Consider the following 27292-nt stretch of genomic DNA (forward strand, 5'->3'; position numbering starts at 1 on the left):
AAGTTGGTGTCCTGGTGGAGCAAGTCCTGGGCCAGTATGATGCCCTCTTCGGAAGTTCCCACGCCGACAAGGAAGGACGGACTCGGATCTGGACTGACATTGTGACTGCCATCAACGCGGAGGGGGTGGCAGTCGGGAACTTACAACATGTCAGGAAGCGCTGGGAGGACTTCATGTCCAGGACCCTGAACAATGTCCGGTGCCTCTTGAAGGCAGCGGATGCCAAGGGGCGCCGGGGCCACTTGTCGGAAGAACAGATGGGGGTCCTGGAACGCATATCCCCAGCGCTCCACGTCCAGGTCCTAGAGAAGCAGACCCGTCTGGAGTCAAGCGGTGAGTGTACATGCATCCTGATTGTGAGCAGTGCGTGTGTTGATTATTCGGCATTGTGCCGGTTGCACATCTGTTTGTATGGGGTCGAGTATGGGTGGGGGTGTACAGGGCCGTGGGTCTGACACATGCGAGGGCTGTAATGTGTGAGACATGGATGGTGCTTGTGTGTGTGGGCTTGCATGGCAAATGCAGTTGTGCGTGCACACATGTTTGGATGAATGTGCATGTAAGTAGACATGTCCGTGATGTCAGGCATGTATGTTGTTTTCGCCTGCATGTATGAGCACTGTGTACCTGTGCATGTGTGTGTATTTGTCCAGGGTGCAACAGTGATCCTACATGGATGTATGTGACAGCGGTATGTGGAAGCCTGATTGGCAGATGTGACATGGATGCCCGTCTGAACAGTGCGACACTTGGCAGAGGTGTAGACATTCATGCAAGTGTGGTGGTGTGTGTACATGTGTGGTGCACTTCCTGTGTTGCATGTGATGTTTGGCTCCCCTTTGGCTGCTGATGCTGTTGTATGTGTAGGGATGGTGGTGGCAGTTGCGATATGGCTGTGGTATGGCTCATGTGTGCGAGTTGCAATGACATGTGTGTTGGGGATTGTGATGACATGTCTGAGGTTTGCCAATGCCACTCATGTGCAACTGTCATGCGTGTATGTGTCCATTGTACAGTGCCCTGATGCCTGTGTTTTGTTTCTCCCTGTCTGCAGCGTCAACAGATGAAGAGGGCGGAGAAGGTGCTGTGGAGCACAGCGGCGGGGATCCGACCGCCAGCCGGAGACGCAAGGCCCGGCTCCCCTCCCGTGTTGTCATCTCGTCGGGGAGTGAGGAGTCCGGTGCCGCGTCCCAGGCCGCAGCTGCCGGGGGGAGGTCCAAGTGGCAGAGGTTGCAGTTGGACTCCTCGGCAGCAGAAGGGGCAGCTGGGACCCCACAGGGCCCAACAGGGGAAGATGGCACGGAGTCATCCAGGTTGGTGGGGGGATTTGGTGGAGGAGGGGGCCGTGCAAGCACCAGAGACGGGGTCTGGAGGTGGGGATCCCACTGGTGCTAGTGGTGCAGTCAAGGACCAGGGACAGGAGGCAGCACAGGCGGCCGCGGAGGTGCCTGTGTGCAATCCTGTCCCCGATCCTGTCCCTGCATCATCTTGCACCAGCAGGGATGCCGACGTCCAGACCCGTTTTCAGGCAGGGGATGAGCTGACGTCAACTGGCCTTCCTCTGCCTGCGGACATGGCCATCCAGGTCCGGGTTGAGCCTGTCCTGGCTGGTGTGGCGTTGCGTCAACGGGCCATGCGAGGTGACCTGCAGTCTTTTCATGGAGAGACTGCACTTCATCTCTAATGGCTCGTTGACCACGTCACCCTGCTGGGACAGGTCACCCAGGCCGGATTCCGCTGCCTGATGGGGCTTGCTCCGACCCCCTCCTCAACTGGACCCCCTACGCGCCAGTCGTCCTCTGTGCCATCTTCCCACCCATCAGTCACCTGGGTGCCCTGTGGAGCTGCCTCTGACGGTGCGGCCAGGCAGGTGGAGGAGGCATCCCTGCCACAGTCGGGAGTCGGAGGTCCAGCAGGGGTGGCCACATCAACAAGTGCACCCCAGCCGGCGGAGGATGTGCAGGCAGCAGGAGGCAGTGCACGGGCAGAGGCAGAGCAGCAGCAGCAACAAGATGGTGGGAGACATGAAGGCTCGGGGCTTTCGACATCGGAGGGGCAGGCATCGGCCGGAGGGCAGGGGGACCCAGGACAGAGAGTGTCTTCCGTGTGGCAGCGGTTGGGCCACACCATAGGTGCGGAGCGACGGCGGGCGGAAGAGGCGCGGCTTACAATGGTCAGGGCGGAGAACTCCATGCGGAGGGCCCTGAGGCGGGCCGAGTGCCTCGAGGCAATCCGCTGGGGGTTGGAGGAGGACACGGCGTCGTCCCTGCGGACCCTCGGGGCCATGGAACTGGACCGCCTCCGGGACATCGAACAGGAGTTCGATGATGCCCTGGCCCGGGACACCACGGAGTGAGTCGCTGGACTTGCCCGCCGCCTTTGTATATAGTTCTTTAGTTTTAGGTTTCCTTTCTTTCTTATTATGATTTGGAGTCGACGGACACTGCTCCACTTTTTGTATATAGTTGATTTTTAGGTAGGTTTTTTAGTAGGTTTCCTTTGTTCAGTTGGGCTCATGGACCCTTGTTAGTTTTGTACATAGTTATTTTTTGCATGGAGATTTTTTTACAATTTACTTTGGACATAATTTTTTTGGATTCTGATTTGCAGTTTTGTGTTTTTATACGGACATGCAGCTCTTTTTTTTAACATTCACATTGTAGTTAGTTTTCTTTTGCATTCTTTAATTTTTTTCAATACAATTTTGTTAGCATACTTCACTGTGTGGTATCATCTCATTGGTTTCATGGATGTCATGTTGTGTGTTTTCCCATTCAATTGCAACCATTGTGTGTGACGGACATGGGTTCATTAGCTTGATGAACATTGGGGGTGTAACATGTGATTTCCATTTCCATGTGGGTGAATGGGTTACTTGGTAGGGCTTTTTGGCTGTGGAGGCTGACCATTACGCACATTATTGGGGATTGTGAGGACCTGGTGGGGGCTGCCCATGGTGGCATGGGGGTGGGTGTGGTGGGTGACATGAGTGGGGGCCTGGTGGAGGGTGACCCTGGTGGCTGGGGGGTGGGGGCGGTGGGAGACATGGGTGGGGGCCTGGTGGAGGCTGCCCCTGCACTGCTGGGGTGTGGGGGTGGTGGGAGACATGAGTGGGGGCCTGGTGTAGTCTGCCCATGGTGGCAGGGGGGTGGGGGTGGTGGGTGACATGAGTGGGGGCCTGGTGGAGGCTGCCCCTGCACTGCTGGGGTGTGGGGGTGGTGGGAGACATGAGTGGGGGCTTGGTGTAGTCTGCCCATGGTGGCAGGGGGGTGAGGGTGCAGGGGGACATGAGTGGGGGCCTGGTGGAGGATGCCCATGGTGGCAGGGGTGTGGGGGTGGTGGGAGACATGAGTGGGGGCCTGGCGGAGGATGCCCATGGTGGCAGGGGGGTGGGGGTGGTGGGTGACATGAGTGGGGGCCTGGTGGAGGGTGACCCTGGTGGCTGGGGGGTGGGGGTGGTGGGAGACATGGGTGGGGGCCTGGTGGAGGCTGCCCCTGCACTGCTGGGGTGTGGGGGTGGTGGGAGACATGAGTGGGGGCCTGGTATAGTCTGCCCATGGTGGCAGGGGGGTGGGGGTGGTGGGTGACATGAGTGGGGGCCTGGTGGAGGCTGCCCCTGCACTGCTGGGGTGTGGGGGTGGTGGGAGACATGAGTGGGGGCCTGGTGTAGTCTGCCCATGGTGGCAGGGGGGTGAGGGTGCAGGGGGACATGAGTGGGGGCCTGGTGGAGGATGCCCATGGTGGCAGGGGTGTGGGGGTGGTGGGAGACATGAGTGGGGGCCTGGTGGAGGATGCCCATGGTGGCAGGGGGGTGGGGGTTGTGGGTGACATGAGTGGGGGCCTGGTGGAGGGTGACCCTGGTGGCTGGGGGGTGGGGGTGGTGGGAGACATGGGTGGGGGCCTGGTGGAGGCTGCCCCTGCACTGCTGGGGTGTGGGGGTGGTGGGAGACATGAGTGGGGGCTTGGTGTAGTCTGCCCATGGTGGCAGGGGGGTGAGGGTGCAGGGGGACATGAGTGGGGGCCTGGTGGAGGATGCCCATGGTGGCAGGGGTGTGGGGGTGGTGGGAGACATGAGTGGGGGCCTGGCGGAGGATGCCCATGGTGGCAGGGGGGTGGGGGTGGTGGGTGACATGAGTGGGGGCCTGGTGGAGGGTGACCCTGGTGGCTGGGGGGTGGGGGTGGTGGGAGACATGGGTGGGGGCCTGGTGGAGGCTGCCCCTGCACTGCTGGGGTGTGGGGGTGGTGGGAGACATGAGTGGGGGCCTGGTGTAGTCTGCCCATGGTGGCAGGGGGGTGGGGGTGGTGGGTGACATGAGTGGGGGCCTGGTGGAGGCTGCCCCTGCACTGCTGGGGTGTGGGGGTGGTGGGAGACATGAGTGGGGGCCTGGTGTAGTCTGCCCATGGTGGCAGGGGGGTGAGGGTGCAAGGGGACATGAGTGGGGGCCTGGTGGAGGATGCCCATGGTGGCAGGGGTGTGGGGGTGGTGGGAGACATGAGTGGGGGCCTGGTGGAGGATGCCCATGGTGGCAGGGGGGTGGGGGTGGTGGGTGACATGAGTGGGGGCCTGGTGGAGGGTGACCCTGGTGGCTGGGGGGTGGGGGTGGTGGGAGACATGGGTGGGGGCCTGGTGGAGGCTGCCCCTGCACTGCTGGGGTGTGGGGGTGGTGGGAGACATGAGTGGGGGCCTGGTGTAGTCTGCCCATGGTGGCAGGGGGGTGGGGGTGGTGGGTGACATGAGTGGGGGCCTGGTGGAGGCTGCCCCTGCACTGCTGGGGTGTGGGGGTGGTGGGAGACATGAGTGGGGGCCTGGTGTAGTCTGCCCATGGTGGCAGGGGAGTGAGGGTGCAGGGGGACATGAGTGGGGGCCTGCTGGAGGCTGCCCCTGCACTGCTGGGGGGTGGGGGTGGTGGGAGACATGAGTGGGGGCCTGGTGGAGGGTGACCCTGGTGGCTGGGGGGTGGGGGTGGTGGGAGACATGAGTGGGGGCCTGGTGGAGGGTGACCCTGGTGGCAGGGGGGTGGGAGTGGTGGGAGACATGCGTGGGGGCCTGCTGGAGTCTGCCCATGGTGGCAGGGGGGTGGGGGTGGTGGGTGACATGAGTGGGGGCCTGGTGGAGGCTGCCCCTGCACTGCTGGGGGGTGGGGGTGGTGGGAGACATGGGTGGGGGCCTGGTGGAGGCTGCCCCTGCACTGCTGGGGTGTGGGGGTGGTGGGAGACATAAGTGGGGGCCTGGTGTAGTCTGCCCATGGTGGCAGGGGGGTGGGGGTGGTGGGTGACATGAGTGGGGGCCTGGTGGAGGCTGCCCCTGCACTGCTGGGGGGTGGGGGTGGTGGGAGACATGAGTGGGGGCCTGGTGGAGGGTGACCCTGGTGGCTGGGGGGTGGGGGTGGTGGGAGACATGGGTGGGGGCCTGGTGTAGTCTGCCCATGGTGGCAGGGGGGTGAGGGTGCAGGGGGACATGAGTGGGGGCCTGGTGGAGGATGCCCATGGTGGCAGGGGTGTGGGGGTGGTGGGAGACATGAATGGGGGCCTGGTGGAGGGTGCCCCTGGTGGCAGGGGGGTGGGGGTGGTGGGTGACATGAGTGGGGGCCTGGTGGAGGGTGACCCTGGTGTCTGGGGGGTGGGGGTGGTGGGAGACATGGGTGGGGGCCTGGTGGAGGCTGCCCCTGCACTGCTGGGGTGTGGGGGTGGTGGGAGACATAAGTGGGGGCCTGGTGTAGTCTGCCCATGGTGGCAGGGGGGTGAGGTGGTGGGTGACATGAGTGGGGGCATGGTGGAGGCTGCTCCTGCACTGCTGGGGTGTGGGGGTGGTGGGAGACATGAGTGGGGGCCTGGTGTAGTCTGCCCATGGTGGCAGGGGAGTGAGGGTGCAGGGGGACATGAGTGGGGGCCTGGTGGAGGATGCCCATGGTGGCAGGGGTGTGGGGGTGGTGGGAGACATGAGTGGGGGCCTGGTGGAGGATGCCCATGGTGGCAGGGGGGTGGGGGTGGTGGGTGACATGAGTGGGGGCCTGGTGGAGGGTGACCCTGGTGGCTGGGGGGTGGGGGTGGTGGGAGACATGGGTGGGGGCCTGGTGGAGGCTGCCCCTGCACTGCTGGGGTGTGGGGGTGGTGGGAGACATGAGTGGGGGCCTGGTGTAGTCTGCCCATGGTGGCAGGGGGGTGGGGGTGGTGGGTGACATGAGTGGGGGCCTGGTGGAGGCTGCCCCTGCACTGCTGGGGTGTGGGGGTGGTGGGAGACATGAGTGGGGGCCTGGTGTAGTCTGCCCATGGTGGCAGGGGGGTGAGGGTGCAGGGGGACATGAGTGGGGGCCTGGTGGAGGATGCCCATGGTGGCAGGGGTGTGGGGGTGGTGGGAGACATGAGTGGGGGCCTGGTGGAGGATGCCCATGGTGGCAGGGGGGTGGGGGTGGTGGGTGACATGAGTGGGGGCCTGGTGGAGGGTGACCCTGGTGGCTGGGGGGTGGGGGTGGTGGGAGACATGGGTGGGGGCCTGGTGGAGGCTGCCCCTGCACTGCTGGGGTGTGGGGGTGGTGGGAGACATGAGTGGGGGCCTGGTGTAGTCTGCCCATGGTGGCAGGGGGGTGGGGGTGGTGGGTGACATGAGTGGGGGCCTGGTGGAGGCTGCCCCTGCACTGCTGGGGTGTGGGGGTGGTGGGAGACATGAGTGGGGGCCTGGTGTAGTCTGCCCATGGTGGCAGGGGAGTGAGGGTGCAGGGGGACATGAGTGGGGGCCTGCTGGAGGCTGCCCCTGCACTGCTGGGGGGTGGGGGTGGTGGGAGACATGAGTGGGGGCCTGGTGGAGGGTGACCCTGGTGGCTGGGGGGTGGGGGTGGTGGGAGACATGAGTGGGGGCCTGGTGGAGTCTGCCCATGGTGGCAGGGGGTGGGGGTGGTGGGTGACATGAGTGGGGGCCTGGTGGAGGCTGCCCCTGCACTGCTGGGGGGTGGGGGTGGTGGGAGACATGGGTGGGGGCCTGGTGGAGGCTGCCCCTGCACTGCTGGGGTGTGGGGGTGGTGGGAGACATGAGTGGGGGCCTGGTGTAGTCTGCCCATGGTGGCAGGGGGGTGGGGGTGGTGGGTGACATGAGTGGGGGCCTGGTGGAGGCTGCCCCTGCACTGCTGGGGGGTGGGGGTGGAGGGAGACATGAGTGGGGGCCTGGTGGAGGGTGACCCTGGTGGCTGGGGGGTGGGGGTGGTGGGAGACATGGGTGGGGGCCTGGTGTAGTCTGCCCATGGTGGCAGGGGGGTGAGGGTGCAGGGGGACATGAGTGGGGGCCTGGTGGAGGATGCCCATGGTGGCAGGGGTGTGGGGGTGGTGGGAGACATGAGTGGGGGCCTGGTGGAGGGTGCCCCTGGTGGCAGGGGGGTGGGGGTGGTGGGTGACATGAGTGGGGGCCTGGTGGAGGGTGACCCTGCACTGCTGGGGTGTGGGGGTGGTGGGAGACATGAGTGGGGGCCTGGTGTAGTCTGCCCATGGTGGCAGGGGGGTGAGGGTGCAGGGGGACATGAGTGGGGGCCTGGTGGAGGATGCCCATGGTGGCAGGGGTGTGGGGGTGGTGGGAGACATGAGTGGGGGCCTGGTGGAGGATGCCCATGGTGGCAGGGGGGTGGGGGTGGTGGGTGACATGAGTGGGGGCCTGGTGGAGGGTGACCCTGGTGGCTGGGGGGTGGGGGTGGTGGGAGACATGGGTGGGGGCCTGGTGGAGGCTGCCCCTGCACTGCTGGGGTGTGGGGGTGGTGGGAGACATGAGTGGGGGCCTGGTGTAGTCTGCCCATGGTGGCAGGGGGGTGGGGGTGGTGGGTGACATGAGTGGGGGCCTGGTGGAGGCTGCCCCTGCACTGCTGGGGTGTGGGGGTGGTGGGAGACATGAGTGGGGGCCTGGTGTAGTCTGCCCATGGTGGCAGGGGAGTGAGGGTGCAGGGGGACATGAGTGGGGGCCTGCTGGAGGCTGCCCCTGCACTGCTGGGGGGTGGGGGTGGTGGGAGACATGAGTGGGGGCCTGGTGGAGGGTGACCCTGGTGCCTGGGGGGTGGGGGTGGTGGGAGACATGAGTGGGGGCCTGGTGGAGGGTGACCCTGGTGGCAGGGGGGTGGGAGTGGTGGGAGACATGCGTGGGGGCCTGCTGGAGTCTGCCCATGGTGGCAGGGGGGTGGGGGTGGTGGGTGACATGAGTGGGGGCTTGGTGTAGTCTGCCCATGGTGGCAGGGGGGTGGGGGTGGTGGGTGACATGAGTGGGGGCCTGGTGGAGGCTGCCCCTGCACTGCTGGGGGGTGGGGGTGGTGGGAGACATGAGTGGGGGCCTGGTGGAGGGTGACCCTGGTGGCTGGGGGGTGGGGGTGGTGGGAGACATGGGTGGGGGCCTGGTGTAGTCTGCCCATGGTGGCAGGGGGGTGAGGGTGCAGGGGGACATGAGTGGGGGCCTGGTGTAGTCTGCCCATGGTGGCAGGGGGGTGGGGGTGGTGGGTGACATGAGTGGGGGCCTGGTGGAGGCTGCCCCTGCACTGCTGGGGGGTGGGGGTGGTGGGAGACATGAGTGGGGGCCTGGTGGAGGGTGACCCTGGTGGCTGGGGGGTGGGGGTGGTGGGAGACATGGGTGGGGGCCTGGTGTAGTCTGCCCATGGTGGCAGGGGGGTGAGGGTGCAGGGAGACATGAGTGGGGGCCTGGTGGAGGATGCCCATGGTGGCAGGGGTGTGGGGGTGGTGGGAGACATGAGTGGGGGCCTGGTGGAGGGTGCCCCTGGTGGCAGGGGGGTGGGGGTGGTGGGTGACATGAGTGGGGGCCTGGTGGAGGTTGACCCTGGTGTCTGGGGGGTGGGAGTGGTGGGAGACATGGGTGGGGGCCTGGTGGAGGCTGCCCCTGCACTGCTGGGGTGTGGGGGTGGTGGGAGACATAAGTGGGGGCCTGGTGTAGTCTGCCCATGGTGGCAGGGGGGTGAGATGGTGGGTGACGTGAGTGGGGGCATGGTGGAGGCTGCTCCTGCACTGCTGGGGTGTGGGGGTGGTGGGAGACATGAGTGGGGGCCTGGTGTAGTCTGCCCATGGTGGCAGGGGAGTGAGGGTGCAGGGGGACATGAGTGGGGGCCTGGTGGAGGATGCCCATGGTGGCAGGGGTGTGGGGGTGGTGGGAGACATGAGTGGCGGCCTGGTGGAGGATGCCCATGGTGACAGGGGGGTGGGGGTGGTGGGTGACATGAGTGGGGGCCTGGTGGAGGGTGACCCTGGTGGCTGGGGGGTGGGGGTGGTGGGAGACATGGGTGGAGGCCTGGTGGAGGCTGCCCCTGCACTGCTGGGGTGTGGGGGTGGTGGGAGACATGAGTGGGGGCCTGGTGTAGTCTGCCCATGGTGGCAGGGGGGTGGGGGTGGTGGGTGACATGAGTGGGGGCCTGGTGGAGGCTGCCCCTGCACTGCTGGGGTGTGGGAGTGGTGGGAGACATGAGTGGGGGCCTGGTGTAGTCTGCCCATGGTGGCAGGGGGGTGAGGGTGCAGGGGGACATGAGTGGGGGCCTGGTGGAGGATGCCCATGGTGGCAGGGGTGTGGGGGTGGTGGGAGACATGAGTGGGGGCCTGGTGGAGGGTGCCCCTGGTGGCAGGGGGGTGGGGGTGGTGGGTGACATGAGTGGGGGCCTGGTGGAGGGTGACCCTGGTGTCTGGGGGGGTGGGGGTGGTGGGAGACATGGGTGGGGGCCTGGTGGAGGCTGCCCCTGCACTGCTGGGGTGTGGGGGTGGTGGGAGACATGAGTGGGGGCCTGGTGTAGTCTGCCCATGGTGGCAGGGGAGTGAGGGTGCACGGGGACATGAGTGGGGGCCTGCTGGAGGCTGCCCCTGCACTGCTGGGGGGTGGGGGAGGTGGGAGACATGAGTGGGGGCCTGGTGGAGGGTGACCCTGGTGGCTGGGGGGTGGGGGTGGTGGGAGACATGAGTGGGGGCCTGGTGGAGGGTGCCCCTGGTGGCAGGGGGGTGGGGGTGGTGGGTGACATGAGTGGGGGCCTGGTGGAGGGTGACCCTGGTGTCTGGGGGGTGGGGGTGGTGGGAGACATATGTGGGGGCCTGGTGTAGTCTGCCCATGGTGACAGGGGGGTGAGGTGGTGGGTGACATGAGTGGGGGCATGGTGGAGGCTGCTCCTGCACTGCTGGGGTGTGGGGGTGGTGGGAGACATGAGTGGGGGCCTGGTGTAGTCTGCCCATGGTGGCAGGGGAGTGAGGGTGCAGGGGGACATGAGTGGGGGCCTGGTGGAGGATGCCCATGGTGGCAGGGGTGTGGGGGTGGTGGGAGACATGAGTGGGGGCCTGGTGGAGGATGCCCATGGTGGCAGGGGGGTGGGGGTGGTGGGTGACATGAGTGGGGGCCTGGTGGAGGGTGACCCTGGTGGCTGGGGGGTGGGGGTGGTGGGAGACATGGGTGGGGGCCTGGTGGAGGCTGCCCCTGCACTGCTGGGGTGTGGGGGTGGTGGGAGACATGAGTGGGGGCCTGGTGTAGTCTGCCCATGGTGGCAGGGGGGTGGGGGTGCAGGGGGACATGAGTGGGGGCCTGCTGGAGGCTGCCCCTGCACTGCTGGGGGGTGGGGGTGGTGGGAGACATGAGTGGGGGCCTGGTGGAGGATGCCCATGGTGGCAGGGGGGTGGGGGTGGTCGTAGACATGCATTGTTGATCAGTAGTGCAAGGTGACATGTGGGTTGGCTGGGGGGCATGCCCATGGTGGATGGGCTGCCTGCGGGACATGAGCAGGGGTGCAGGGTAGTCCCCCATGGTGTGGGCTGCCTGCAGGGGCCGTGGAGGTTGTGGAGCGTACACCTGGGTGGACCCACACGGCCAATTCACGTGTAGTACTCCCCAGAACCCCTGAAATACACATTCCCTGCTGGTATCGCGTGTGCAACTTCCCGCGCACCCCTGAAATACACGTACCCTGCTCGCACTGGGACTATCGCGTGTGTAACTTCCCGCGCACCCCTGAAATACACGTACCCTGCTCGCACTGGGCCAATCGCGTGTGGAACTTCCCGCGCACCCCTGATATACACGTACCCTGCTCGCACTGGGCCAATTGCGTGTGTAACTTCCCGCGCACCCCTGAAATACACGTACCCTGCTCGCACTGGGACTATCGCGTGTGTAACTTCCCGCGCACCCCTGAAATACACGTACCCTGCTCGCAATGGGCCAATCTCATGTGGAACTTCCCGCGCACCCCTGATATACACGTACCCTGCTCGCACTGGGACTCTTGCGTGTGGAACTTCCCGCGCACCCCTGATATACACGTACCCTGCTCGCACTGGGCCAATCGCGTGTGGAACTTCCCGCGCACCCCTGTAGTACACGTACCCTGCTCGCACTGGGACTATCGCGTGTGTAACTTCCCGCGCACCCCTGAAATACACGTACCCTGCTCGCACTGGGCCAATCGCGTGTGGAACTTCCCGCGCACCCCTGATATACACGTACCCTGCTCGCACTGGGACTCTCGCATGTGTAACTTCCCGCGCACCCCTGAAATACACATACCCTGCTCGCACTCGGCCAATCGCGTGTGTAACTTCCCGTGCACCCCTGAAATACACGTACCCTGCTCGCACTGGGACTATCGCGTGTGTAACTTCCCGCGCACCCCTGAAATACACGTACCCTGCTCGCACTGGGCCAATCGTGTGTGGAACTTCCCGCGCACCCCTGATATACACGTACCCTGCTCGCACTGGGACTCTCGCGTGTGGATGTTCCCGCGCACCCCTGAAATACACATACCCTGCTCGCACTGGGCCAATCGCGTGTGGAACTTCCCGTGCACCCCTGAAATTCACGTACCCTGCTCGCACTGGGACAATCGCGTGTGGAACTTCCCGCGCACCCCTGAAATACACGTACCCTGCTCGCACTGGGACAATCGCGTGTGGAACTTCCCGCGCACCCCTGAAATACACGTACCCTGCTCGCACTGGGACTATCGCGTGTGGAACTTCCCGCGCACCCCTGAAATACACGTACCCTGCTGAAATCGCTTGTGCAACTTCCCGCGCACCCCTGAAATTCACATATCCTGCTTGCACGGGCCCAGTCGCGTGTGGAACTTCCCGCGCACCCCTGCAATACGCGTTCCCCGCTTGGCGTTTGCTGTTTGCCAGCCCGGTGAACTGGTCCAGGGTTAGCGCAGCCCTTTGCGATGATTTAGCGATTTGGATGGCTTTTCCTTGCGCGAGGGCGTTCTTGGGGGCGTTACTGGCGCTGCTGCAGGGTCGCTGCGATTCTCTGCGCCACGGCTGGTTTGGGAGCCTAAAATCCATGAATACGCTGTGCGCGGAAATCGGTTTTAGCGCACGTGCCTGGCGCAGACAATCGCACGCTGACACTCTGCGCCAGCCGCTTGCGACACTTTTCTGCGAAATTCTATGAATTACCCTGCAAGTGTTCAATGGGCAACAATTCTTCCATAACAGCCCCAATTTTGTCCAATTGATCTGCTTTATCATTTCCCTCCTTATCCTCCCCTGGTGTTTTCAAATGTCCACAACTGTTCCTCCAGTATACTGTTAAATCATTCTCTAACACTAATTTGTCTATAGCTTGTATCATTTTCCCCATGTTTGAGGGGCTTTTTGTTATAAGTGAGCATGCCTCTTCCTTTCCAGCCAGGCAGATATTCTATAAAGCTATTTTGTCCATAATCAGAATCAGTCACCAGAACAATTTCACTGAATTTGTTATCAACTGCAGTAGTAATTGCTTTCTTAATGGATGCCAACTCTGCTACTTGGCTACTCCTAGCCCCAATTTTCATTCCTATACTAGGAATGTCCTCACATCTCAACCAGACATTTCCTATCCCTGACACCAACTGTCTATTGCTGCCATGTTCAATGTGAAAAGCACATCCCTTGACTTACACAATTGGCAATTCCTTGCATGCATTTTCATCAAAAGCTTTGTGTGGTGATTGTTCAAACTCCTGCAAACTGGACTCCACCTCTACCTCCTCTGATACACATTTAGCTGCACAATCATGTAGATCTGCCAACCCTTGAGCAATTGGTCTCTTTTTATTCTGGCCATATCTCACTTCTACAGGAAAGCCCTGTAATGCCAAAGTCCATGAAGTAATTATGGACTGTGCGAGATTGCCTGATCTAATCTTTTTACTTTATAAAAACTGCAATGATTGATGATTTGTCTCAATGATCACCTTCTCCCCTTGGACAAAGGGACGAACATGTTGCAATGCCCATACAGTGGTTAGAAGAGCCTTTTCACATTCACTGAATTTACTTACAACCTGAAAAAATGCTTTACTTGCATAAGCAATAGCTTTATTGTTCAAATCATGTTTTTGAGATAACACTGCTGACATGCAATGCTCAGTGAATCCTATTCCTTTTCCCATTTACAGTGCCTATTCAGCTTAAATAATTTAGTCAATGGTTGAGTGATTTCAGCATAACTTTCAATACATTTCCTGTAATATCCCATCATTCCTAATAAACTTTTTAACCCTTTCATGTTTCTAGGATCTTTCAATTTCTGTATGGCCTCCACCTTTTTCATTTGTGGATTCAACCTGTGTTCAGTTACTTCCTGGCCTAGGAAATTCACCTTTTTCTTGCACTTTTGGGCTTTCTGTAAAGATACTTTGGCACCTTTTGCAAATGGGCAAGTGCATGTCTAATTTCATCAAAATGACTTTTTAAGTTTTCATTTTTTATCAGGACATCATCTACATAAACTGTGGTCCCTCTTTCCGCTGCATCTGGCATAGCTTTTCTCAAAAATATGCCAAATTCGCTCCCACTATTGACATACTCAAATGGTGTTCTGGACCAAGCGTATTGCGTTTTATCAAATGAAAATGCAAATAAATTCTGAATGTCTTCTGCCAATGGCACACACCAGTACACAGATGTACGATCTAATGTGGTAAACACCTTTGACCCATGCACCGAGCAAGGCCTTGATTAATGAATGGCAGCGGCCATCTAGACACTGAAACTCTTTTATGTAATTCCTCAGGTCTGCACAAAGATGCCATTGACCATTTGGCTTTAATATGCCCAAAATGGGAGTGTTGGAGGTGCTATGAATAGGTCTGATAATTTCCCTAGACTCCAAGTTTTTAATTATCTCTTCCAATGACTCTAAGCATGCCAATGGCAATCGATATTGGTGCACAAATACTGGATTTTTACTACACCCCTCTGGTAATATGGCCACATGTAAATCAGTTAGGCTGCAATGATATGCGTCTTTGGCAAAAACTTCCTTAAATTCCATAAATATTTTTCTCAATTTATTCTTATCCTCTTCACTATCACAGGCATCTGCTAACAGAATCTGCTCCTCTACCATTTTTGAAAATTCCGGGAACTCCTCCAATGGAGGAACCTCTGTCCTTTCTTCCAATTGTGTGGCTGTATATCTCTGCAAAGCTGCCACTTTTAAATATTTTGGCATATCAGCCTTCATTTCAATGTGCTTATTTCCTGTTTCATTTTCATTTCAGTCAAATACTATACAATTCTCTTGGTGACAATGTACTGTTTCATTGGAATCATAAGGGTATACATATTGAATTTTGAACATCCCTTTGGGCTGAGAATCCAGGTACTCTATCAACACACCCTGTGCATTTACATATTTCTCAGCGATATTTACAATCACCATATTATTAAAATCTGCAGTATAATGTGATTTTCGTATGGCCATTCTTAGCAAGGAATTCTCTTCTAAATGAAAATCTTGACATCCTCTATTATCCACCATGATCTTGACGGACCCCTCCCCAACATCTATCAATGGGGCATATTCATAATCCAGCCCTTGCTGTTTCATGGATTCATTCAAGCACACAAATGCATCAGAATCCTTCATTTGCTGTCCATTCTTGCACTTTAGTGTTATAGCAACCTGCTTGGTGAAAGCATGAAAAGTAATATCCTTCTTCAACTGTAGTTCGATTTCATATGGCACCAATTGTGCATAATGATAAGTCTTTCTTTTGTCTTCAAATTCGGGTGCAGGCCCGGCTAGCCGGGACCATACCTTTTGGTTAAGGAAATATAACACCATGCACATCCTGTGCATGATATCATTAACCAGATAAAAATCATTTTGTGTTCCACTCACCATCCACACATTGTGGTAGATGGTTTGTTGTCCAACATTAATCTTTAGCATGCACCTTCCTGCAATTCGATTTTCAAAATCTGGATTATCCAAACCAGAGATGTATTAGTTTTTAATTCTAAATTCTGGGATCTCCTCCCTTTCCGTTATTCTCTGTAGTAGTTTCTCATTAATAAAACTCCTTTCCTGTTCAAGCGCCAAAGTGGCTTTTATCATTTTAGAATGGTCATTTATACCAATGTGAATCCATGGCTGCTCATCTTCCATGTGTATTTCAGCAAGAGTGGTGATGTGTTTTTCTGTGTCTGCTTTAGGGATGGTGTTCTGTTTTCACTTCTTCTTCTTTAAATAGAAGCGCAATGTGTGTTCATCTATCTCAGTTTGCCATTTCTTCCTAGGAACCAAATAAATCTGCAAAGATTGTTTTTCTTTTTGACTTTGCATTTTGTCCTCACCATCAAAATAACGGTGACACACAGCTATTCCGGAGATTCACCTCCACTGCATCATTCAATTTGGCAACAGTATGTCATTCATTTACGCTGCTGTTTTGTGACTTTATTTTCTTAGACCTTAAAATTTTTTAGTTAAAGACCACAGAACCCCATTTACCCCATCAATAAGAGGAGACAATCTTTTCAGTTTCTGTTCCCATCAAGAATGGAATTTCACAAATAGATTTGATCAATACTTCCTGTTTCATTCTGTTTTTTCCTATCTTTATGTCAACTTCAGTGACACCTTCGATAGGCACCTCCTCAACGTTAAAGTTATGTATTGGGCCTTCCCTTTGTCTCACTTTGATCTGATTCTATGGAGATCTCCCTTCATTGATACTTTTTAACAATTCTTTGGACATACGTGTGGCCTGTGCACCAGTGTCAATCAATGCAAATGTATTGCACTTCTCTTCCACAGTAATGGGAGCATAATATATGTCTTCAACTTCCTCTAATATACACAAAAAGTGTGAATTTTTACTGATTTCAGGATTCACTTTTCTCAGACGCTTCTCACATTGGTAAATGAAAGGCCATTTTTACCTCCTTTCTGTCCATTTCCATTTGAGAAACCTTACTCATCTCCCCATGTTCAGAGGTCATTTGGAGTGTGGCCACTGTTCCACTGTGGCCACTGTTCACCCTTCCATCTGGAGGTCATCAGAGTTAACACTGCAATTCTCCAACTGAACATGCGTATAAACATCACCTGATAAATTGTCATTTTCTAATTCTGGGCATTTTTGGGTATTTGGTATGATACAGGTCTTTTTAATTTCTTCAAAAATCTGTGGCTCAAAGAACTCTTCAGGTGACGGATCTGTACCCTACTTTTTAGTACTTATTCTTCCTGCCTGTATTTTATTAGCATCTTGATTGTCTAGGGATGGTGTTCTAACATTCACATCTACTCCCTCATCCATTATGTTATCCGTGCATGAGTTGTCTTTCTTAAATCTGTCTCTTTGTTCCTTTGGAATTTCATGTTCTTCTCGTTTCCTTTTTCATTTGTACAAATTTCCAATCTTTCATTCAATGCCAGGTTAAACCAAACCTCTTTTTAGATGTGTTTGTAATTTCTGCCTCATGTTCATTTGCAGGTATTTTCGTTTTTAAATCATCAAACAGCTCAGGGTCATAATGCAAAGCCGGATTAGTGGAATCTGTCTTTTTATCATTGCAAGTGTCATGAATGTTTAGTCACTTATTATCAGAAGTCACCAGGTCACGTCTATGACCTGCTGCCCTTTGATTTGATTACTGTTTTTGAGCTGTACAGAGTTTTCCTATCTGTTCAGCCAACATTTTTACTTGGGCCTCGAGACACTGGAATCTTTCCATATCCCTAGAATCTTATCTTTGTGAACTATGCCGATATTGGTTGTTCTCTCCCTGGTTAAATCTATCTGGCATCTCTCTGGAGAGTGATTCCTACTTGAATTATTTCTGAACTCTTGATTCTTTTGGGGCCGGGAGCGGGTTGTACCTATTCTTTGGTTGTAATCCCCTGGTGGCAGTGATTGATTGTATTGATGTGGAGCACAGTTCATATTCTGCCTCGTGTCCTGTCTCTCATTTTGTGAGTACTGTCCCCTATGCTGATTCCCATTTTCAGTAAATTGATCCATATACCGGGCTCTGTCCTGGTTACCATATATCATGGTATTGGGATCAAATCTGCTGTGTCCCCAATGTCTGGTAGGGACTGTTACTTCTTTGATCTTGATTTTGTCTCTGATTATTGTTCATGCCTGACATATCGGGTTCATATCCTGCCCGGGGTCTGTCTCCTAAGTAACTAGGGCTAATGTAACTCTCCCTATTACTAGGATCATGTGACTGAAACATCGGTGCAGAGGGCGGCAACCACTGTGGAGTACCCCTCTGTTCGGGTGTCACATTATTTTTGCCTTGACTTTGAGCGGACTCAAGTGACATTTTAGCTGACCTGATCTCCATTACTGTTGCCGAGTACTCTTACGATTTTGATCTTGTTTCTTTCATTTTATCACTCTCTCTACCCTGACAGTAGAGCACTTCATATAGATTTGTACTTTGGTGCACAATCCATTCAAGAGACTTCTAACAATCAAATTTGCAGATTAACTGTGATATAATGGGCCTCATTCCGAGTTTGTAGGTAAACACGTCGCTATTTGCGGCAGGGCTGCCTCCAAACTCGTTCTGATTCGGCCCTGGTTAATGGAGCAATTACCAGTCCATTCCAAGGTTGGCGGGACCGGTAATTCCCCATTCACCATGGCCCTTCTGCATTCCCATTTGAGCCCCCATAGGAATCAATGGGAATGGGAAAGGCGCTAATAACGGTACCGTAAATTACGGTACTGTTATTAGCTCTAAAGTCCCTTTGCGGGTCCCGTCCTTAACGCCTGCTAAGAGCAGGCGTTAAGGACGGGACCCGCAAAGGGAACTCGTAGTAGGCCTGTAAGGGTTTAATGGCACCAGTCTCGTTACCGGTGACCGTTAACCCTTACCGCCCTGCTTGTAATGAGGCCCAATGTCTTTCTGCAAACCATACACATAGGCAGTTTTAAACTCATTGGAATTGGGATCAAAAGATACATCAAAACGAAAAAAAGCTCTTTTTAAGTCTTGCAAAAATTGGCGAGGGGATGTATTTGGCACAGCTGTAATCATGTATGCAACTTTTTTTGCCTCTTGCAATGACTGGAATGGAGAATATGACGCCTGTGCAGAAATAGAATTCACCTCAACTCCATTGAATGTGGTGCCCTGTCGTCTGTCTTGCGACCTGGAAATGCATATTGCTGTTCCAAATCATTGCACTTTTTAAGAAGCCTATCTGCCTCCTTATGCAAATAGTTGTTTTCATCACTCATCTTATTAATTACCCCTTGCATATCGCACAATTGCATTTGGCATTTATTGAATTCTTTGTTTCTCTTGAGCCATGGACCTATGCATATGACAAGAACCCAACAGTTTTATATGGAGTGCCACCTACAGTTTGTGGCTGGTATCAGTGGCTTATCTACACCAGCGCTCTCGGCACCCTTAAGTATTAATGGGTCATGGACCTCCAGCAATCCATATATTATATTAGATTCCCTCTAAACAACAAGCAAGGAAGGCACACACACACACACAAACCTGTTTTATCACTGAATATGATCAGCTTATTCTGAGTTGTTATTCTATCTGCATGGGCAAATTGACCAATACACTCACAGATGCAAAAAATTGACACTAAACCATTTGTTTTTATATTCTCATTATATTATACATAAATACAATTCACAACTATCAGTTTTTACCATAAACATTTCACCATCATCTGTAATACAAGAGAAAAAGAAACAGAGCAAGCAAGCCTTTTAAAACATGAATTAATGTTTAACATTCTGAATGTGACAAAGTAAAATGCAGGGGATTTCCTTTGCTATCCTGCCTACACGGCATTATAATTCAGTCATTCATGTGACCGCACACAGTGACCTCACTTCACTTATCTCCTTACCAAAAGTGTTTATTTGAAGTTCTCCCACACAACATTGCTTTGCTCGTCCTAGAAAGACAAGCAGAGTCAACACGAATGGCTCCTGTAATCTTGGGTGTCTGGGAAGCACGGTGAGAATCTCTCAAGCCAGCGCTCAGTGACACCATGCACTTCTGTCTTCAGAGCCCAGTCAACACAAAATGCTTTCTTTTTCCTCCCCTGTCATTAAGAGAGCTCTCCTCCAGCCCCTTTTACATAGTTTAATCTGCTGACACTTTCCTCCAATCATATTAAAAAGGATGTATTTCAACTGCACCCTTTACTTTTCTAATAATGGGATCCTTGCTCACCGAGCAACTCTATGAATTATTATTTCCTGCTACGCATGCATCCTGCTTTCTGCAAACTAAACACAGAAGAGAGAAAAAAAAATGCCAGTGCACTTTTCAAAATGAATCTTCTTTTCACCTTACTTTGCACTTGAGACTACATTATAATGTTAAGGAAGTTAGAGTTAGTGTTTTAGTAAATGTTAATTAAAGTTAGTCAGTTATATATAAATAATGTAGTCTTCTATGTATGAGGTATTCAAGAACAAAACAAAATATGGTGCACTTATTTTCTGCAGTATCACATTGAGCTTTTGCTATGTTTTGTACCTTGCATGCCACCAATAACATATTCACATATTATAATGGCAACATAAAACAACTATATGTGTGTGGCATATTATTGCTGGCAACAACAAACAAAAAAATGCCATCACATTTAGTAAAGCGCTATAGATTCTTATAAAGTGCTATATATATTACTACACATGTTCTGCTGTTCATTTAATCCCCTAATGATGATCGCTGAGGGACCATCTAGAGTTAAGTGTAAGTATTGTTTGTAATGTTCCTTAGGTATGTGTAGGGCTTCAAATATATTGTGCACTGCTTCTAAGTGGTCTTCTATACAGCACTCCTCTCCTTTTTTGAATGGTTGGATAAGGGCCTTTATGGACTTCATTTTCTTGAAAGGACTACTTGGCGCTATATTTGGGATTGCACTACTTTGTGGTTCAACCTTTGTATCAGGTTTATGGGATTGGTGGCAACCCCCAATGGGTATGTCAAACCCCCCAAAGGCGCTGCAACCATGCTCAGACACCGGCACAGCCATTGGGGTGCTATCTCTCCATGTAGAAATGGAATTATCCTCAATCCCATTGAATGTGGTGCCCTGTCGCTTGTCCTGGGACCTGAATGTTCATATCTGCTGTTCCAAATCCTTGCACTTTTTAAGTAGTCGAACTGCCTCCTTACGCAAATAATTGTTTTCATCACCCATCTTATTAATCACATTTTGCATATCGCTCATTTGCATTTGGCATTCATTAAACTCTTTGTCTCGCTTGTCTCTTTCTTGAAACATTTTCGCTATCTCTTGTTCAACAGTCTGAAGCTCACCTTCTTTCTCTAAATTCTCTTTTTGTAAAACTTGTATTTCTAAAATAGCCTCTTCTTTATCTTGTCTAATGTGACTTACCAATCGTTTCAAGTGTTTTAATTCTTGCTCACTGTCCTCAAATAGTTTTTTCCTTTGAGAAAATTGAGTGTAGAATTATTTACACTTTGATTGATATCCTTTTGACATGCCTCCAGTCTGCTCTTAACTTTTTCTCCTTTTCACTAGCTCCATCTAATTTGACGTTTAGTCTGCTAATTAGCTTGGCATCATTTTCTTGCATCTGCAGAGACCTATTTAAAATGAACCATGTTTTGGCACGTAGCCGTATCAGACAATCTTTCTCTGCAGGTTTGTCAGCAGCATTTAATAATATCGGAAGACAAACTTGAATTATGCTACCCTCTTCAAAAATGTTGTCCAATGGTTCTTTCTGAACTTCCCCTTAGGCACGGTCATGTTCATGTTCCATGTGCATATAATTTTGCCTTCAAATATTTCACCAACTCTTGGAATGTGGCATCAATTTGAGACATTCTGAGATTCACTTTCAGTCTCACACTGCTCTCACAAAATGAGTTCCCTTTAATGCACGTATGGTCGTGTGGAATGCACTTGCCACGCCCAGTAGATGCTCTACAGTCTGATTCCCGGGTCAACTAATTGGAAGGCAGCTATGCTCACCACTATACCACCAAGGCCAGTGAAATCTGAAATTCCCGTATGGCCTTGCCACTTTGTAGACCCAGTGCCAATCTCCTTTGCATGTGTGGGGAGCTGCCAGCTGTTAAGGTTCATAGCTAGCGCTCACACCCACATGGAGGTCATCAGTCGTAGCGCTGTCTGTCTCTCTGTCCCAGCACAAACTGAATCCCCCCTCCTGTTCATGCCTTAAGAAAACTCTAAGTCAGCCCTCTATTGACATGGATCATCCACCTACAATCCCTACCAATCAGAACAACAAGAATGTGCCCTCGTTTTTCAAGACAAGGAAGATTTCAGTTGCAAAGCAACTGTTTCTGTTTTCCTTTCCTGCTGGGGCATATTTCTGCTCTCCACAAGAGAAAAAAAATAAAAACGCTCACAGAAACTGAGTGTGCACCTCTTCATATAATTTTTTTTTTTTCTTCAAATTGTCCACATAAAAACATAGAATGCATTTCATTGTGAACAAAACTGCATTATAATGTTATAGGTTGAAATTAGTATATTAGTAGGGCACTTAGTACAAGGTTAATCAGTTGTGTATTTCTAATGCAGTTTGCACACATGAAAACATCGAATTTATAAAACTGTGCACCTCTTTATTTAAAAATGGCAGCACACTGTGCCAAAATGTTTTTTTATTATTTTTTTTTAATAAATGTTGTGAGAAATGTGTCTGCAGGCTGTTACTGAAATAATGCCAGCAGTTTGAAAAACTGGGCCTGGCTGCATTTCCATGCTGCATATTGCATGTTGGCAATAGACCCCATATATATCCTTACACACCTCAGCTCCTTATGTAAACTCCCAGCTTCTGTGACAAGTCCAGGGATTAGTCACCTCTCCCCCAGGGGGAGCCAACCGCCTTTTGGATTAGGGAAGTGAGCCACGCTCACTTCCCTAGTCCCAAACACTCCCTAGGGTACAGAGAAAGCAGAATCTAACTGAATGGTCACCCCTTAGAGGACATGTAATGCCTAGGCAGCGATACGTGTTATCCTCCCTTGCCTCAAGAAGCTGATACGTTTGCCAGTTTCATGGGAATTGATTGGTATAAAGAGTTGTTACTTCATTTTTCCATGGCTGGCATGGTTTCCAATCCTAATCAGTCACCATCCTCTACCTGGACTGCAGAACGGGAGACAGACCCACCCCTTTGTTGCATGAATGGCAGACAACCCATATCATAATGGAAAAGGAAGAGAAAAGTCTGCAGAGCTACACAGGAAGACCTTCGTCCTGGGAGGTGTGGGCGAGACAGGCAAGCATATGCCCAGTGTGGCACTTCAAGCAACGGAGGAACCCATATAGCATTCAGCAAGCTGGCCGGAGTGCAGAATAGAGAGACCTGCGGCACAAGAGACTCACAAAGAGGGACCAAAAGAACAGCCAAGGCATGGCAAGATGTGGAACCGCTGCTGATGCCCCACAGACAGAAAGCGCAAATGGATAGCTCCAGCAGACACTGACGAAGCTGCCCGGAGAAGACTGTGTCGGCCCACCAGTTCACCCAGCGGTAGAAGCACCAGAGCAAGGATACAGGTATAAAGTTGCTCAGGGAATCTGGGAGGAGGGCAGAATGGCCAAGAGAAACCCCAAGGCAGGATGAGAAGCAACCAACCCAAGACAGGGTGAAAGCAGAGGGACCCCAAGGTGGGATGAGATGCATACAACCCCAAAGTGGGGTGAGAGCAGAGAGACCCCAAGGCAGGGTGTGAGCAACCCAATCCCAAGGCAGATGAGAGCAACCCGGCACCAGGGTGGGGTGAGAGTTCACTAACGAGAAGGAGGAGGGAGAATAACCCAGTGCCAAGCTCGAGTGGAGAGAACCGAAACCCCTAGGGGGCTGGAAGACCAGAGACTCCAGGGAGGATATGAAACAGGAGGAGAAAGCAAAGTACCTGTTGTGAACTAAGGAGACAAAATATTTGCAAGGCTGGTAGATGCCTTGTAATGATGCCAAGTTTGCAACAAACCAGGAACAGAGTTTAAAAAAGAGGCTGTCACAAAAGACTTGTATACAACCCAATAAGGGGAACAGGGAAGAGACATTTTTGGTGCCTGTTTTCCTGAACTTTGCAAGGGGGCCCAGAAACCCCCTTTTTGTCACAGAACCATAACAGTGGGGTCAGAAACTAGCCACAATTCCCCCATTTGGAGAAATGGCCCTAATTGTATCCTTGGTTAAATTTTGGTTATTTTCTGTTTATAGTGATAGGGGCAAAATCAGGAGTGATTAGGTTTCTTGATGGTGGACTAGGTTTGTTTTATGCAGTATATTGATGAGCTCTCCTTTAGACTTCATTCTTTCATTAACGATAAGACCAAAGCATCTAGGGGAAGTTCAGATGTTTTTTCGGGGTGTAAATAAAGAAACACATTATCCAGAATATCACACTTGACAGACAGAACTTGTAGGCTTGTATAGTCCGGTGCTTCCTCCAGCTGGGCTTTCTGTGATGGTCTACATGTAAACTGCAAATGTGGAGTGGCTAGGATTGCATGAGTCTAATAGACACACTTGGGCCTGTTCTGCGGTTTAGGGTCTTTATTTGGTCTTTATTTGGCCAGCCTGCCATCTTCGAATTCACTGTCACTCACCTTCTGATTGTAACAACAACCTGGCAGCAGTACAGTATCATTGACTGCTCAGAGGTTGGTAAACCTTGCAAAAGTGTATTTGCATTCCTCATGTGAAAACTCTGTTGCTTGAAGCTTGGGTGTTTTCAATAGCTACCTTGTTTCACTCTTGAGTAGAAAAACTGCTGGTAAACAATGTATTGTCAACATTTCATCACTCGTGGGACTACACGTCTCTGCTGAGCTCCCAATAACAGCAACAGCTTGTTCTCGATGTGTTTCTTAGATTTGAAGTTGAGGGTTAACTAGACTATGCAAATATCTTTTATCTTGAGATTTTGGGTCTAACTACTGGGAGTTGCAGGGTCCTTTTTAATATGTGGAGGACGTCTAAAATTATTTGACGTCCTCCACAGGCTATAGTTTTCCCCAGGAGGGAAGTCTTGCTTGTGCCTGAAGAGACAAGACTGGTGGAGCTTAGTGAAAAGATATTCTTCGGGCTCACCAGGGGCTCTAGTCTTTTCCTTTTCATGGACAACTGTGGTATAAGGCTGCCCTTGTGACTGTCCTCCAACTTGTGACGCCCCCCCCCAAGAAATTGTCATGACCAGATAGAGTACTTCACCACATCCCATCTAAAACAATACATATTTAAATAACGTCTTTGTATGTGTACTCATCAAAGACAAGCACCACATTTCAGATTTAAACTTCTCCATTTAATTAATGAGTTGTTAAAGTAAAGAACATTCTTGCCCTATGGTTACACATGTTTCGGCTCAAGCGCCTTTTTCAAATCTGGGCAATGATAACATTCGTATTCAATGAATTATCATTGAGCAAATGCATATGACAGAAATAAGGGGTTGGAGAAGGGCAGGAATATGAGGGTTTCAGAGAAAAGAAACATATTCAAATATACTAGTAAATAACATGCCCACGCGGTGATTGATATATAGTGAAACTTTATAAAAGTCAAATTCACTACTTAGGTCTTGCCATTATGTCATCTCTTCTCCCTCATGTCCCTCAGATGGTGAGGGCTCACCTTTCCCCCTAAGCCCCCTCTACCACCTCATTATTCATTAATTAATCTTGTATAACACACTTAATGCAAGAGTCCAGTCTCTACTTGTGGGGCCAGGATTCAAACCTGTGTTGCTCTGTGTTGTCTTGCTTTCAAGACAACATGGTGCCCTTGAGCTACCATCCTTATCCTGAGCTTCATCCTCTGTGAGCCAATGAAAGGGCAACATGGGTGCATTAATGTTTGCATCCCTTCCCAATGCACTAGATTCACCTGTGAGAGATGTCCCTTTTCTTTTCATAGGAAAAGAATTGCTGTTGCACATTGATTAGTGTAGCCTATACATGACCTGTATACTAATTTGGCTTGCCAAATGTATAGAGCTGGTGCTTTGAAGGGTAACTATGCCCAACAGATGCCTTCAGTACCCAACCACTGCTCCATTCTCTAGCATGTTCAGGTATAGCAGCAGAGCCAGCCATGTATTTTGTATTCACCTCCACCTTACAATAAGCAGATAGCCGAAAACTGTTTTGGCCTTCTCCCCTACAAAATTCAGATTAGGTTTTTAGTGCTTTGGCATTCCTGTCTGCCTACCAAATGCCTTGAGATTCTCAATGCTTTGGTCTTCTCCTAAGCTCAGTAAAAACAACTGTCCCTATCATTACCATGAGATTTTTCTCTGCTGACCAAGTTCAAATGGGGTTCTTGATTATTAGTCCTGCTCCTCTGTCTATTATTAAATATACATATGGTTCAAAAGTTCTTTGGCCTGCTCCCTCACCTACTAGATGCATATGTGCTCTCAATGTCTTTGCCCTTTCTTCCACCTACAAAATGCATGTGGGTTCTCCGTGCTTTGGTCTTGCTCTGCCTACTGAAAGGTATGCACCATTCTCTGTGCTTCGGCATTCTCTCATGCCAACAAAATTAACATGTGCCTAATAGTGTCTTGGCATTCTCCACAGCCTCTAAAAGCTTCAGTTTTGGTTCCCATTGTTTTTACATTCTCCATCACCCACAAACGTCTAGTGGGCCAAACTGTACGCTCACTTTGCTTTATCTGCCTGAAGGTCAAATTCAACAGAATCTCAATTTTTTAAACTTAGTAAAACCCTGTAAAGTTCACCATGTCAAACCCATGTACATTCTATGGGTTTTAGTTTTTGCATGGACTGTTTCACATATACAAACATATCTTATTGCTAAAAGCTATTTTCAATATTATTTGTATTATGAGTTGTGGGGAAAAGTTAGTTTTGTTAAAGGCAGTCCATGCATAGCAGATGTGCCTCCTTTGACCTTGAACCATTTGCCTACATTACAGCACAACTTTACAAACTGTGCTTGTGTCAGAAACCATGACTAAATAATTCCCTTTTGCACAGATACTCTTTCTGTAACAAATGTAAGCCTTGTTTTAACAAGGCGTGTTCAACATTCAAATCCCCAGAGATTAATGAAACATTGTCACAAACAGGAATGAGCAATAGAACTAGTTGCACAAGCAAGAATTCATAATTGTGTGGAAAAAAAGCAGTACAGTTATAAAGTGCTTATTTCTAGCTCAAGATATTAGCGTGTATTAGTATGGTGGATCCAAACCAGGAGATGCTCTGAGCATCTCTCATTTGCTCCTGCTGCCACAGTCCTAATACAGAAATCCTAAAACTATTGCACATCTGGTGTTGGCTGGATCATCCTTGAGGTGCTCACGTGAAAATTATATCCAAGCATATTTGCTCGGTGTTTTCTCATAGATGCCCAGGCTGCTCTAACTTGGCTCTAGTTTAAGGCTTTGTAAATCATGTATGAGGTAGCAAGAGCGGCTTTTAGCCACTTGTGGCTTCTCATGACTTGCTCCAGTGTGAATCATTATCAATTGGGCCCAATGTGTATCTTATTTTATTGATATTCCTCCCAGTTTCCTCGATCTACTGTCCTGTGCCCTCTTCTCATTTCTGACCTCTTAGGCCACTTTCCCTATTGCTTTTAATAAATAGAAATACTTAAGAATCGGCTGATAATAATGTTCTGACATTGTGAGTCAGCCTTTTTCAGATGATTGCCCTTATCAATCCATGTGTTCTGCTGACAACTGTTCTGTTCTGCTTTATCTTTAATTATTTGTGAATTGTTTCTTTATTATATTTAGTAGAACTATTATATACAATATCGTATTTGCAAAAATGCCAAATCTATGTTTCCATCATCTAGTATGAAAAGAGGCAAACTGAATGCCTATAGAGTCTCGGGAGGATAGCTCAGGGGCAACGTGCTCATCTTGGAAGCAAAACGACACAGAGCAACACAGGTTCGATCCCCGGGTCTGTGCTAAGAAACCTTTGACTATTAAGCGCGTTATAAATAACCTATCATAACATAGCAATCTTTTCATAGGCCACTTTATTTTTTTATTTTTAAAGGAAAAAATACAA

The sequence above is a fragment of the Ambystoma mexicanum genome, chromosome 9 (assembly GCF_040938575.1).
Source record: "Ambystoma mexicanum isolate Mex_15411 chromosome 9, UKY_AmexF1_1, whole genome shotgun sequence".
Classification (NCBI taxonomy): Eukaryota; Metazoa; Chordata; class Amphibia; order Caudata; family Ambystomatidae; genus Ambystoma; species Ambystoma mexicanum.